We start from the raw sequence: 14072 nt of genomic DNA on the forward strand, positions 1-14072 counted from the left end.
GAGAGAATGGTAGGAGAAGGATGAAAGACACAGACTTTTTCTTAGTACTTTAAAGCCTTGTTTTAACATAACTTGGGGTGAAGGAGTGATAAGGATAAAAAGAGATGAAGGAGAGGCTGGATCAATAGAGTGCCCTTAGAGTAGCTAAGGATGTGGTGTGACCAGAGTGACAAAAGCCTGCAGTCAAATGGGAGAATTTGACCTGGGTGTTGGGAGGAAAGGGTGTGAATGGAGCTTTGGGACAAGAATGCACTAGGGGTTCGGGAAATCAAGTGCTTTGCAGCTGTGTGACCTTGGGCAAGTTACTTAACTCCCAAAGCCTTGGAATACCAGAATAAGGTCTCTGACTTTCAACTGAGTTCCATGCAATTTGAAATTTCTGTGGCTACGTCACAAGGATCAATGGGGTGGGTGGAAACTCCAGGGGTGTATTTCCCAAGGTCCCGTCTTTAACCTCAGTAGCACCCACATTCTCTCTCATTTGTGCAGCAGGGACCCGAGCGATAGCATTGTTTGGGAAGCCAAAAGATTCTGCAGTATGAAAAATTAAAGTAGTAAAGAGTAACTGCCACGGCTGATTCATGTCAATGTATGGCAAAAACCACCACAACATTGTAACACTCCAGTTAAAATAAATAAATAAATACCACCACCCCCAAAAAAGAGCAACTGCCACGGATATTCAACCACCACTGGGATTTTTAAAACAGTGAAACACAGCATTCTAGAAAAATTAATGCACAATGATGTGCAAAATGGATTAGAGAGGGGAGAAACTAGAACCTCGGTTCTCAAGGAATGGTCTGTTGACCAGGAATATCAGCATCCATCACCTGGAAGCATGCAAAAAAGGCAGGATCTTGAGCCCTGACTCAGAACTGCTGAATCAGAATCTACGTTGACTTTAGATGATTTAGAAATACTTCAAGCCTTTGTTAATGAGGGACCAAACCAGGGACTTCAGATTTAGTGAACTGCTGGGACTAGGAACGTCCAATAAATGAATGATGAGCCCACTATGTGGGACTGATGAATGGCAGGGAGACGCCACCCCTTACCCCCAGTGGGGAAGGACCCTCAGATCCAGCCCCAAAGGTGGTGGTCATACCACAGCAGAGGGATCAACAGGACTTTTGATTTTTCACGAGAAGCATGAAATCCTGATTCCAATGTTTAATCTTCTGACTTTTTAACCTTGACAATGTTAAATTTCCTGAAAGTGATATTGTGGTTGTATAGAATGTTTTTGTTCATAGGAGACTTACGGTGAAGTGTTTGGAGGTGAAATATGATGTCTGCTGCTGCTGCTGCTGCTAAGTTGATTCAGTCGGGTCCAACTCTGTGCGACCCCATAGACGGCAGCCCACTAGGCTCTCCCATCCCTGGGATTCTCCAGGCAAGAACACTGGAGTGGGTTGCCATTTCCTTCTCCAATGCATGGAAGTGAAAAGTGAAAGTGAAGTTGCTCAGTCGTGTCCGATTCTTAGTGGACCCCATGGACTGCAGCCCACCAGGCTCCTCTGTCCATGGGATTTTCCAGGCAAGAGTACTGGAGTGGGGTGCCACTCCCAAATGGTTCAGCCAGGTGAAAAAAGGGAGAATGAGAGAGAGGAGGTACAACTGGAAGATCTAGTATTTATTATAAATAAATGAGTATTTATTATATCTTTCTTACAAATTTTTTTTTTTTTTTAGTTCTACCAGTTTATTGCTACCAACCCGTGACCCTCCACCCTCATGCACACATGCTCAGTCATGTAACCCTATGGACTGCAGCCTGCCAGGCTCCTCTGTCCATGGACTTTTCCAGGCAAGAATACTGGAGTGGGTTGCCATTTCCTTCTCCAATATCTTTCTTACAACTTTTCCTGAGGGTTTGAAGTTTTCAAAATAAAAATTGTTATGGTATTGATCTCTAATATCAGTCTATATTAAAATTTCCTTATTTGTCCTAATAATGTCCTTTATATATATGTTTCTTTTAGATCTTAAATCCAATTAAGGTTCACATGTTGTATGTTGCATTTAGCTGTCACACCTCTTTAATATTTTAATCTGCAGGAGTTTTTTTTTTTTTTGTCTTTCATGATGTATATGTGTATGATTTGCAGTCCTGATGTTTGGCCAGGCTCCCCTACTTAAAAACATCTCTGCCATCCCTATCACAGTGCCTAACAAGAGAGACATTGCTATACTCTCACTATAAACTCTGAGCCAGTCTTGAGGACAGATGACGAAATGGTGTGATAAATGATTTGGAAAGGCCCCTTAATATGAGCTGGTGAGGGAACAGTGAAAAGGGGGCAGTGAAGAAGGCACCCCAGAGGAAAGTAACTGACAAGTTGGGGAGAAAGATAAACTAGCTGAGGTTTATGGGAGATGAGGGTGTTAACAATGAAGAGAATGAGAAAAAAAGTGGAGAGAGAGAAGTGAGAGTTATTGATTTAAGTATGCTTTCTTCAAGGGACAGAATTCAGACAGCTTTCTTAGAATTCTAGCTCATCACCTTAAATCTTGTGCAACATTGAGCAAGGTTACTGAACCTCTCAGGCTCTGTAATCTTAGAGTGAAAATGGAGGAAATAATGCCTCCCTGCAAAGGGATAGGGAGAAAAACATGGTGCAAGGAGCACCTGGCACCCGGTAGACACACATAAATGTTCATGTGGTATTCTTGTCTCTTCTCCACCATCCTGTGTTCAGTTGAATATGCTCCTTGCTGCATCATCTCACAAGACTTTCAGGGTCAATGATTCCTGGGAAGAAACAAAAGCAAGGTTTTCCTATTCCCTAACGAATTAAAATGAAAGCTGGCAATAGAACAGGTACAACTCCAAGAGAAGACGCTGGAGCAGAACCAAGCTGGGTCTGTAAGGAGCCCCACACACGAGGCAAGCACACTTATGTTGTGTCAAGGTCACGTGCATCTTATCATACCACTCTGAGAACATCACTACCTGAACAGCTGGCTGTGTTCTACTGCGGAAATGATTTTCCTCTTTGTGTCAGTGTTTCTGCACTAGTGCTTTGGCTTGGTAACAAATATGTAAGAGCTTTTGTTGGAAGGAAAAAAAATCTTAATGTGACCTTCAGTTTCACAATTTTGCCTGAGGCCAGTTCTTGCAGTACTTGTAGATGTATCTGAGAAAGTCTCCGTGTCCAGAATGTCCAGAATGTATAAAGAACTCTTTTTTTAAACCATGATGAAGTGCTGTTTATTACCATAAAACCAATTACTAATTTTCTATACACACATAGCACAAATTTCCATATTTTAAGTTACCCGTTGGCCATTTTATATTCAAAAAATAGCTTTATTGAATGTGCAAATTAAAATTGAGTGTATTTTACAGAGTGTGTGCAGTTATGATCACAATCAAGTTCTGAGCCTTTGCATCACTCCCAGTAGCAGCCATTCTCCCTTTCCTTCCAATTCCTCCGGCCTTAGGCAACCACTGACCTCCTTTCTGTCTTTGTGACTTTGCCTATTTTGGACATTTTGTATAAATGGAATCATACAGTGTGTGGTCTGTTGTGACTTGCTTCTTTCACTAAGCATGTTTACAAGGTTCATTGATACTGTGGAAGAACTCAGAAATTAGTAACAAGGGGCAAATAATTTTTAAAAATGGGCAAAAGTCTTAAATATTTCACAACAGAACATATTACAATGACCAATAAACACATGACAATATATTAATCTTCACTGTAATTGAGAAAATATAAGTTAGGGACTTCCCTGGTGGTTCAGTGGTTAAGACTCTGCGCTTCAAAGCAGGGGCACAGGTTCAATCTCTGATTGGGGAACTAAGATCCCATATGGTTGATGGTGTGGTCTAAATAAATAAATAAATAAAAATAAAATACATCTTTAAAAAGAAAATATAAGTTAAAATTACTTCAAGGTATCTTTTTATGCATACTAGATGGTTAAAATTTTTTTAAATTAATAATATCTAGGATTGGGGGTGTGTGAAGCAACTAAAAATCTCATACACTGATGGTGGAAGTGTAAAAATGTTGCAATCACTTTAGAAATCTGATTGCTCTCTAACCCCATAACCAGTAATTCCACTCTTGGTATTTATCCACATGAACGGAAAACATTTATCTGTAAAAAAAATAAAAAAACAAACACTTGTACATGAGTATTCATAACAGTCTTAGTCATAAAAGCCAAAAAATTAGATAAATAATTCCAAATATCCATTAACGGTATCTTCATACAATGGAATGGGACATCTATCAGCAATAAAAAGGAATGAATGATTGCTGCTTGCAACAATACAGGTAAACCTCTAAAACATTATGCTGAGTGAAAGAAGCCAGACACAAAAATTGTATATACACTGTGTTATTTCATTTATGTGGTAAACCTAATCGATGATGAAAAAAGTCAGAAAATGGTTACCTCTTGGAAGGTTACTAACTGGGAAGTGACATGGAGGAATTCCTAGAGTGATGGAGACATTCTGAATCTTGAAATGGGTGGTGATTATGTGGGTATATATAAGGGTAGATAGTCACCCAGATGTCTACTTAAGATCTTCACATTTTCTCCATGTAAATTATACCACAGGTAAAAATATTAAAGGTTATTCCTTGACTTTGGCTGGCAGGCAACTTATTCTTGTTTGGTTAAACACCCCGGCACCACCCCCACCCCTCCCCACCCTCCCCCCCCCACCCCCCCCACTGCCCCGCTTCTGTCCCCTTCACCCTGTGCTGTACCTTTAGTTGTAGTAATACTAAAAGATGGGTATTCTGCCTTTTGAGCAGGATTAGAGCTGGCTCTGACCTGGGGAGGGGGCTGGGGCTCAGGGCAGCTACTCAGCAGTGCCCTACCAGGAGGGAAAAGAGATGAGTCACGATGTAAAGGGACTTTTGACTCAGAAAGGAAGGAACTTGCTAGAACAAAAAGTTGTATGTAAAGCACCTGGCACTGGTCTAGGAATCTTGTTGTTTGACCTCAAGCTTCCTTCAGCTTGTTTTTGAGGTCTTTGCACACCTGCCTGCTCTTTTGACCATACAGAATTTTGTCTGCAAAGTGGTATCTCTGCTTTTTAATACGCTGTCTAGGTTTGTTATAGTTTTCCTTCCAAGGAGCAAGTATCTTTTAATTTCAGGCAATTCACTGTGATTTTGGAGCCCAAGAAAATAAAACCTGTTACTGTTTTGACTTTTTCCTTTCCTGACAAAGGTCTGTATAGTCAAAGGGATAGTTTTTCCAATAGTCATGTCTGGATGTGAGATTTGGACCATAAAGAAGGCTGAGTGCCTAAGAATTGATGCTTTTGAATTGTGGTGCTGGAGAAGACTCTTGAGAGTCCCTTGGACAACAAGGAGATCAAACCAGTCAACCCTAAAGGAAATCAACCCTGAATATTCACTGGAAGGACTGAATACCCATTGGAAGGACTACTCCTGCTCAAAAGGCAGAATACCCACCTTCTTTTAGTATTACTATAACTAAAGGTACAGCACAGGGTGAAGGCGGCGGGATAGGGGATGCTGGGGTGTTTAACCAAACAAGAATAAGTTGCCTGCCAGCCAAAGTCAAGGAACAACCTTTAATATTTTTACCTGTAGTATCATTTACATGGAGAAAATGTGAAGATCTTAAGCAGACATCTGAATGACTATCTACCCTTATATACATCCATATAACCACCACCCATTTCAAGATTCATCAGTCCTTCCAATGAATGAAGGATTTGAGGCTGAAGCTCCAATACTTTGGCCACCTGATTCAAAAAGGCAACTCACTGGAAGACCCTGATGCTGAGAAAGACTGAGGGCAAGAGGAGAAGGGGGCAACAGAGGATGAGATGGTTGGATGGCATCACTGACTCAATGGACATGAGTTTGAGCAAACTCTGGGAGATAGTGAAGGACAGGGAAGCCTGGCATGCTGCAGTCCATGGAGTCACAGAGTCAGACACAACTTAGCGACTGAACAACAAATCCTCTTTTTGGTCCCAGGGCCAAGAAGCCTCTTCAGAGAAGCTGTCCTGGATGTTGTATTAACATGGATTCATCTCTACTCACTCTCATCTTGCTCTATTTGAATCAGAGTGCAGTACCCTACCCACAGTAAGTCTTCTACAGGTATTTATGGCATCAGTAAATAGTAGCTTATTATTAAGCTGGGGCTATTATTGATATCATCTTTGTTGAATCAAAGAAGAAATAGGTGATTTTGAGAAAGAGCCTAGAGGAAGCTGAGGGGTGGCAAATGGTGGGGAAATCCAAGGTTGGTGAGAATGAGAAAAACTCAGTGAAATTGGAAACGGACTGGTGATGATGGAAATGGGGGCTGATGAGAGATATTGAAACTCAGGGGAGGACTTCCCTGGTGGCCCAGTGATATGGTCTTCTAATGCAGAGAGTATGGGTTTGATCCCTGATGGGGGAACTGGGGAACTAAGATCCCATATGCTGGAGGGTGTGACCAAAAAAAATTTTTTAATGGATAAATAAAACCTGTTAAAAAAAAAAAAAAAAAAAACTTCAGGGAAAAGTTTTCTTTTCACAGAAACAAAAATCAGAAAATTTTGAGTCCCGTAAGACCAAGTCAGGTCTTGGCTGACTCTCCCGTCTTCTGTCTCTCCAGGATGAGGTGTCCCTGCTGCTCTGTGGCCCCCTAATATCCTCTGGGTAGATTTATGGAGATGAATAAATCTCCATAAATGGCCAAGTCTTTATCTCCAGCCCTAAGCTGTCTCCCAAGCTCCTGACTCGTGTTTCTAAATATCATCAGGCATTCCTAGTCTGGTGTTCCACAAACATGCAAACCTTAACAAGAGTCAGACACAAAGTCCTTTTTGCCCTCTGGTCTCCAGCCTCTCAACCCTCCATTCACACTCCCATGTTCCCAATAACACCACGTCATCTGTGAAGTCAACATCTAACCATCCACCAAATTGGACTCTTAGATGATTTTCATCTTTAGCCTTTCTCCCCAAATCTGCTGTCTTTTAAATCTTGTCACTCCTAATATCAGCAATAATAAAAATAATGATGATAATTATTATTTATGGCTGCCATTTTATTGTTTCAACCATATTTTGAGAAAGGTGCTAGTCATGGGACCTTAATCTCTCTGAGCCTCAGTATCTTTGTCATATGGGGACAAGAACCGTGTACTTCATGGGGTGGTTGTGAGGGTTACACTAAAAATAACAATTGTGAAGTATTTGGAACAGTCAGTATCTTGATTGTAGTAAAGTGCTCAACAAACATTATTGCCACTAATTTTATTTTTTCACTATTATTAAAATTGACCCATTTCACAGGTGATGACCAGATAGGTTAAGTAACTCTTCCAAGCTCAGCTAATTGAGTTTTTCCAGTCTGGCTCTTCATATCTATCCCTATTGCCATAGCATTAATGAATCACTTCTCATATAGACTTTTCATCACCTTCTAAGCAGTCTTCTCTCCATCCATTTCTTTGTCCACCTCTCCATCCTCCACACAAGAAACACCTCAAATGCCTATAAGGGGTGCTTAGTAGATGCTCTCAGTGTTCCACCCAAATGCTCAACTCCCCCTGGGTTCCACTGACAACAGCTGTTCGTCATACACCTGGCTTCTCTGTGCTTTTGTTTCCAAAGGTCTACATCTATTTAGAGGACTATCCTACATCTGTACTGGGCTACTGGAATTGTTCTGCCTAAAAGCACAGAGAGGACAGGAGCTTATGTCTTGACTGTCAAGTACTGGGTACGAGCACCCAGCTCCCTTATTGAGATATAACTTCTTCTCCAGAACTCCCCTATGAGATCAGGATGAGGCTGAGACCTTACCTAAAATCACTTCTCTCTTAGCTTCTGTTCTCCTCATTTTGCATTCCCCACTGTCTTAGCAATTTCTCCTGGCAGCCTTTCCTTCATAAATCACCTGCAAACAAACCTTTGTCTGGTTCTGGAAAATCTGATCGAAGACATTGGATCTTACAAGGCTCTCAGGAATTTCTCCTGGTTTCTGTTTTTAGTTTTGTAGCACTTGACCTCTATGAATGAACTATGTAGTATTAGCCTTGTGGATCACCTGGAGAAGACAGAATTTGACTACTAGGTGAGACATCATGGTTTCTTGGCCAGCCAAGAGACACATGGCATTGTACAGGAGACTAACCTGAGTACTGTGGAAAAGCAGGTGGGAAGAATCGACTAGAGAGAGAAAGGTAATATGAAGATTCTAGTATATGTTCATTGCATAAACTTCAGAACTTCAAGTACAACAAAGAAATTGAGTCACTTGTAATCCGACCAACTCATGGATAATTACTACTCATAACTGATATCTTATTGTATTCCTGTTAGTTATCTATTGTTGTACAATAAATTATCCCCAGATGTAGAGGCCTAAAACAAAACTAAACATTTATTATATAACTTCTGTGGTCAGGAATTCAGGAACAGCCTAGCTGGGGTTCAGGCTTAGGGTCCTGGGAGGTTGCAGTTTTAAGACATTAACTGGGTCTGCAGTCAGTTGAAGGTCTGACTGGGACTGAAAAATCCTCTTCCAAGATGACATGCTCACAAGGCCTTTGGCAGGGGGCCTCAGTTTTTTGTCACATGAACCTCTCGCAAGAGCTGCTTGAGTATCCTCACGGCATGACTGCTAGCTTCCCCTAAAGCAAGGGATCCAAGAGAAAACAAGATAAAAGACACAAGGTGTTCATAGCCTTAGAAGTCACACATTGTTCTTTTTCCAAACTTCTTTGATTACACAGGTCAGCTTTGTTCATTGTGGGAGGGAACTACCCTGTAAATCATTCACCTACCCAAAAACCATTCACAAGTGTATGAATAATAGAAGGAAAGGATCATTGGGGGCCTTTCGGGAGGTCGGTTATCATGATCCCCTTCCATTCTTCTCTTTCATTTTGTATTTCTCTGTCTCTCTTTTTCAATTGTACACACTATCTTTTATAGGAAATTATACTGGTTGCTCACTCAACTGCCATTTCCTTTTTCTTTATTGTTAACACAGCACCAACTCATTAATGTTTTATTTTTTGGGATTCTTAGCAGCAGACAACATAATCTTCTCTAGCAGAAAGTATGTTGTTCACAGAATCATTGGCAGGGCTGAAGAAACATGATCTATGTTAGAGGTGGGTAAACTATGGCCAGCAGACTTACTGCCTATTTTTACAAATAGAGTTTTATTAAAACATAGTAACACTCTTTTGTCTACATATTGTCTATAGTTGCTTTCACACTACAATGCAGAGTTGAGTAGTTGTGACAGAGACCATATATAATACACAAAGCTTAAAATATTTACCACTTGGCCCTTTAAGAAAAAGTCAGAATGGTGAATCCACTATAGTATGGAGGTTCTTCAAAAAAAATAAAAACAGAATTACCATATGATCCAGCAATACCACTTGTGGGTGTATATGTCCAAAAGAATTCAAGGCGGGATCTTAAAGAGATGTTTGCATACCCATGTTTATTGCAGTACTACTTACAACAGCCAAAGATGGAAATAATCTTAATGCCATTGACAGAGAAATGGATCAAGAAAATGAGATTTACCTGGTGGTCCAGTGGTTAAGACTTGGTGCTTCCAATGCAAGAGGCATGAGTTCAATTCCTGGTGAGGGAGCTAAGATCCCACATACCACATGGCATGGTCAAAAAAACACAAACAAACAAGATAATGTGGTATATCTTGTTTGTGTTTATGATACAGAGAAATAATCTTCCTGCAATATAGGAGACCAGGGTTTGATCCCTGGGTCAGGAAGATCTCCTGGAGAAGGAAATGGTAACCCACTGCAGTATTCTTGCCTGGGAAATCACATGGATAGAGGAGCCTGGTAGGCTACAGTCCATGGAATTGCAAAGAGTCAGACACGACTGAACGACTAGCACACCAACACACATACATACAATGGAATATCAGATTAGATCAGATCAGTCGCCCAGTCGTGTCCGACTCTTTGCAACCCCATGAATCGCAGCACGCCAGGCCTCCCTGTCCATCACCAACTCCCGGAGCTCACTCAGACTCACGTCCATCGAGTCAGTGATGCCATCCATCCATCTCATCCTCTGTCGTCCCCTTCTCCTCCTGCTCCCAATCCCTCCCAGCATCAGAGTCTTTTCCAATGAGTCAACTCTTCGCATGAGGTGGCCAAAGTACTGGAGTTTCAGCTTTAGAATCATTCCTTCCAAAGAAATCCCAGGGCTGATCTCCTTCAGAATGGACTGGTTGGATCTCCTTGCAGTCCAAGGGACTCTCAAGAGTCTTCTCTAACACCACAGTTCAAAAGCATCAATTCTTTCGGTGCTCAGCCTTCTTCACAGTCCAACTCTCACATCCATACATGACCACAGGAAAAACCATAGCCCTGACTAGACGAACGGAATATCACACAGCCTTAAAAAAGGAGGAAAACCTGTCACATGCTATAACAGCAATGAACCTTGAGGACATTGTGTTAAGTGAAATAAGCCAGCTTCAAAAGGACAAATACTATATGAGTTCACTAACATGAAATTTCTAAAGTAGTAAAAAGCATAGCAACAAGGTCAAAAATTGGTTGCCAAGGGTTAGGGGAGGGAGGAATTCATGTTTAATGGGTAGTTTCAGTTTTGCAAGAGGAAAAGGTCCTAGTGATTTGTTGTACAACAATGCAAATATACTCAACATGGCTGAACTTAAAAATGGTTAAGATGATAGTTTTTTTTTACCAGAATAAAAAAAAAAGGAGTCACAGAATGACTCCCCAAACTGCACTGAGAACTGGGATGCCAACGACCCTACTGCCCATGCCACAGTCAGGATACTGCAGATGAGGAAACTCCTGCCACCTCCAGAATCCTAACCCCTGTGCACCATTCCCAAGTGGCTCAGTGATAAAGAATCCACCTGCCAACGCAGGAGATGCAGGAGAGGCAGGTTTTGATGCCTGGGTTGGGAAGAACCCCTGGAGGAAGAAATGGCCACCTACTCCAGTATTCTTGCCTGGATAATCCCATGGACAGAGGAGCCTGGTGGGATGCAGCCTATAGGACTGCAGACTTGGACACAATTGAGCAACTGAGCACACACGCACGTGCCATATTCACACCAGCAGCCAGTCTTTTCTGAGTCCTGCCTCTCCTGCACATGATTCAGCTTTCATCCACAGGTCCACAGGAGCATTTTGAGGGGTGGAAGTTCTGACGGGTGGGAGTTTTAGCTTCTAGCCTTCTTTGTCCAGGAAAATATGCTGGGAAACCAATCCCAGTATTAACCATGACTGTCCATCAACCTCTCCCTAGTCATGTGCCACAGTCACATTTTTCAGGTATTCCCTATTCAAGAGTAAATCCTGAATAGTCTAAGCCAATGATTTTCAAACATTATAATTACCTGGAGAGTTTGTTAAAACATAGATTACTGGGTCGTACCTCCAGAGTTTATGAGTTAGAAAGTCTGGGATGGAACCCAAGAATTTGTTTTTTTTAAAAAAAATCCCAATTGAAACTGGTGGTTTAAGTATTACCCTTTGAGAACCATTGGTCTAAGTCACTGTTTCCTAACCTTTTTCACACCCTGCCCACACCCTGGAAAGAATCTGGGTCCTCAAAGGTGGTATGAAACTATTAATCAATCCTAAATCCATCCTTACCTCTGGGCTTTTGTTAGCAGAGAAAATACATTTTCCTTATGCCCTTACATTCTTTATTCCTTACGCATAAATAAGATTCAGCATTCTTTGTTATTTTCAGTCAAAGGTAATTTAATTTATATGCACTTCAAACTGCTTTTGATTTATGTTTCATGAACACTGTTTCCAATCATTTGATATTTTTCTACATCATCAAACAAAATAGTTGCATAACACTTGTGTTGAAATGTATTTAGTAATTCCTCTTGAGAATTCTATGGTAGCCCAGTGGTTAGGACTCCACCACTCCACTGCAGGGGCCTTGGGTTTGATCCTTGGACAGAGAACTAAGATCCTGCATGCTGTGCAGCTCAGGCCAAAAAGAAAAAGAAAAAACTTAAAAATCTCTCTTATTAGATGTTTAGGAGATTTCCCATTTTTTTATTATTACAAATTATGCTACAATAGACATCCATGTCCATAAACCTTTGCATACATTCATAAATATTTCCATAGGATAAACTTTGATAGGTCATACCTGAATGGTCTAGTGGTTTTCCCCACTTTCTTCAATTTAAGTCTGAATTTGGCAATAAGGAGTTCATGATCTGAGCCACAGTCAGCTCATGTTTTTGCTGAGTGTATACAGCTTCTCCATCTTTGGCTGCAAAAAATATAATCAATCTGATTTCAGTGTCGACCATCTGGTGATGTCCATGTGTAGAGTTTTCTCTTGTGTTGTTGGAAGAGGGTGTTTGCTATGACCAGTGCATTCTCTTGGCAAAACTCTATTAGCCTTTGCCATGTTTCATCCTGTACTCCAAGGCCAAATTTGCCTGTTACTCCAGGTGTTTCTTGACTTCCTACTTTTGCATTCCAGTCCCCTATAAAGAAAAGGACATCTTTTTTGGGTATTAGTTCTAAAAGGTCTTGTAGGTTTTCATACAACTGTTCAACTTCAGCTTCTTCAGTGTTACTGGTAGGGGCATAGACTTGGATTACTATGATATTGAATGGTTTGCCTTGGAAACGAACAGAGATCATTCTGTCGTTTTTGAGATTGCATCCAAGTACTGCATTTCAGACTCTTTTGTTGACTATGATGGCTACTCCATTTCTTCTAAGGGATTCCTGCCCACAGTAGTAGATATAATGATCATCTGAGTTAAATTCACCCATTCCAGTCCATCTTAGTTCACTGATTCCTAGAATGTCGATGTTCACTCTTGCCATCTCATGTTTGACCACTTCCAATTTTCCTTGATTCATGGACCGACATTCTAGGTTCCTATGCCTAGAATGCAAAGATGTAGAGGAAAACAACAGAAAGATAAAGACTAGAGATCTCTTCAAGAAAATTAGAGATACCAAGGGAGCATTTAATGCAAAGATGGGCTCAATAAAGGACAGAAATGGTATGGACCTAACAGAAGCGGAAGATATTAAGAAGAGGTCACAAGAATACACACAAGAACTATACAAAAAAGATCTTTATGACCCAGATAATCACAATGGTGTGATCACTCAACTAGAGCCAGACATCCTGGAATGTGAGGTCAAGTGGGCCTTAGGAAGCATCACTACGAACAAAGCTAGTGGAGGTGATTGAATTCCAGTTGAGCTATTTCAAATCCTAAAAGATGATGCTGTGAAAGTGCTGCACTCAATATGGCAGGAAATTTGGAAAACTCAGCAGTGACCACAGGACTGGAAAAGGTCAGTTTTCATTCCAATCCCAAAGAAAGGCAATGTCAAAGAATGCTCAAACTACCACACAATTGCACTCACCTCACACGCTAGTCAAGTAATACTCAAAATTCTCCAAGCCAGGCTTCAGAAATACATGAACCATGAACTTCCAGATGTTCAAGCTGGCTTTAGAAAGGGCAGAGGAACCAGAGATCAAATTGCCAACATCTGTTGGATCACAGGAAAAGCAAGAGAGTTCCAGAAAAACATCTATTTCTGCTTTATTGACTATGCCAAAAGCCTTTGTGTGGATCACGATAAACTGTGGAAAATTCTGAAAGAGATGGGAATAGCAGACCACTTGACCTGCCTCTTGAGAAACCTGTATGCAGGTCAGGAAGCAAGAGTTAGAACTGGACATGGAACGACAGACTGGTTCCAAATAGGAAAAGGAGTATGTCAAGGCTGTATATTGTCACCCTGCTTATTTAACTTCAATGCAGAGTACATCATGAGAAACTCTGGGCTGGGAATAAGCACAAGCTGGAATCAAGATTGCCGGGAGAAATATCAATAACCTCAGATATGCAGATGACACCACCCTTATGGCAGAAAGCAAAGAGGAACTAAAGAGCCTCTTGATGAAAGTGAAAGAGGAGAGTGAAAAAGTTGGCTTAAAACTCAACATTCAGAAAACTAAGATCATGGCATCTGGTCCTATCACTTCATGGCAAATAGACAGCGAAACAGTGGAAACAGGGTCAGACTTC

Source organism: Bos indicus x Bos taurus, chromosome 13 (assembly GCF_003369695.1).
Source record: "Bos indicus x Bos taurus breed Angus x Brahman F1 hybrid chromosome 13, Bos_hybrid_MaternalHap_v2.0, whole genome shotgun sequence".
Lineage (NCBI taxonomy): Eukaryota > Metazoa > Chordata > Mammalia > Artiodactyla > Bovidae > Bos > Bos indicus x Bos taurus.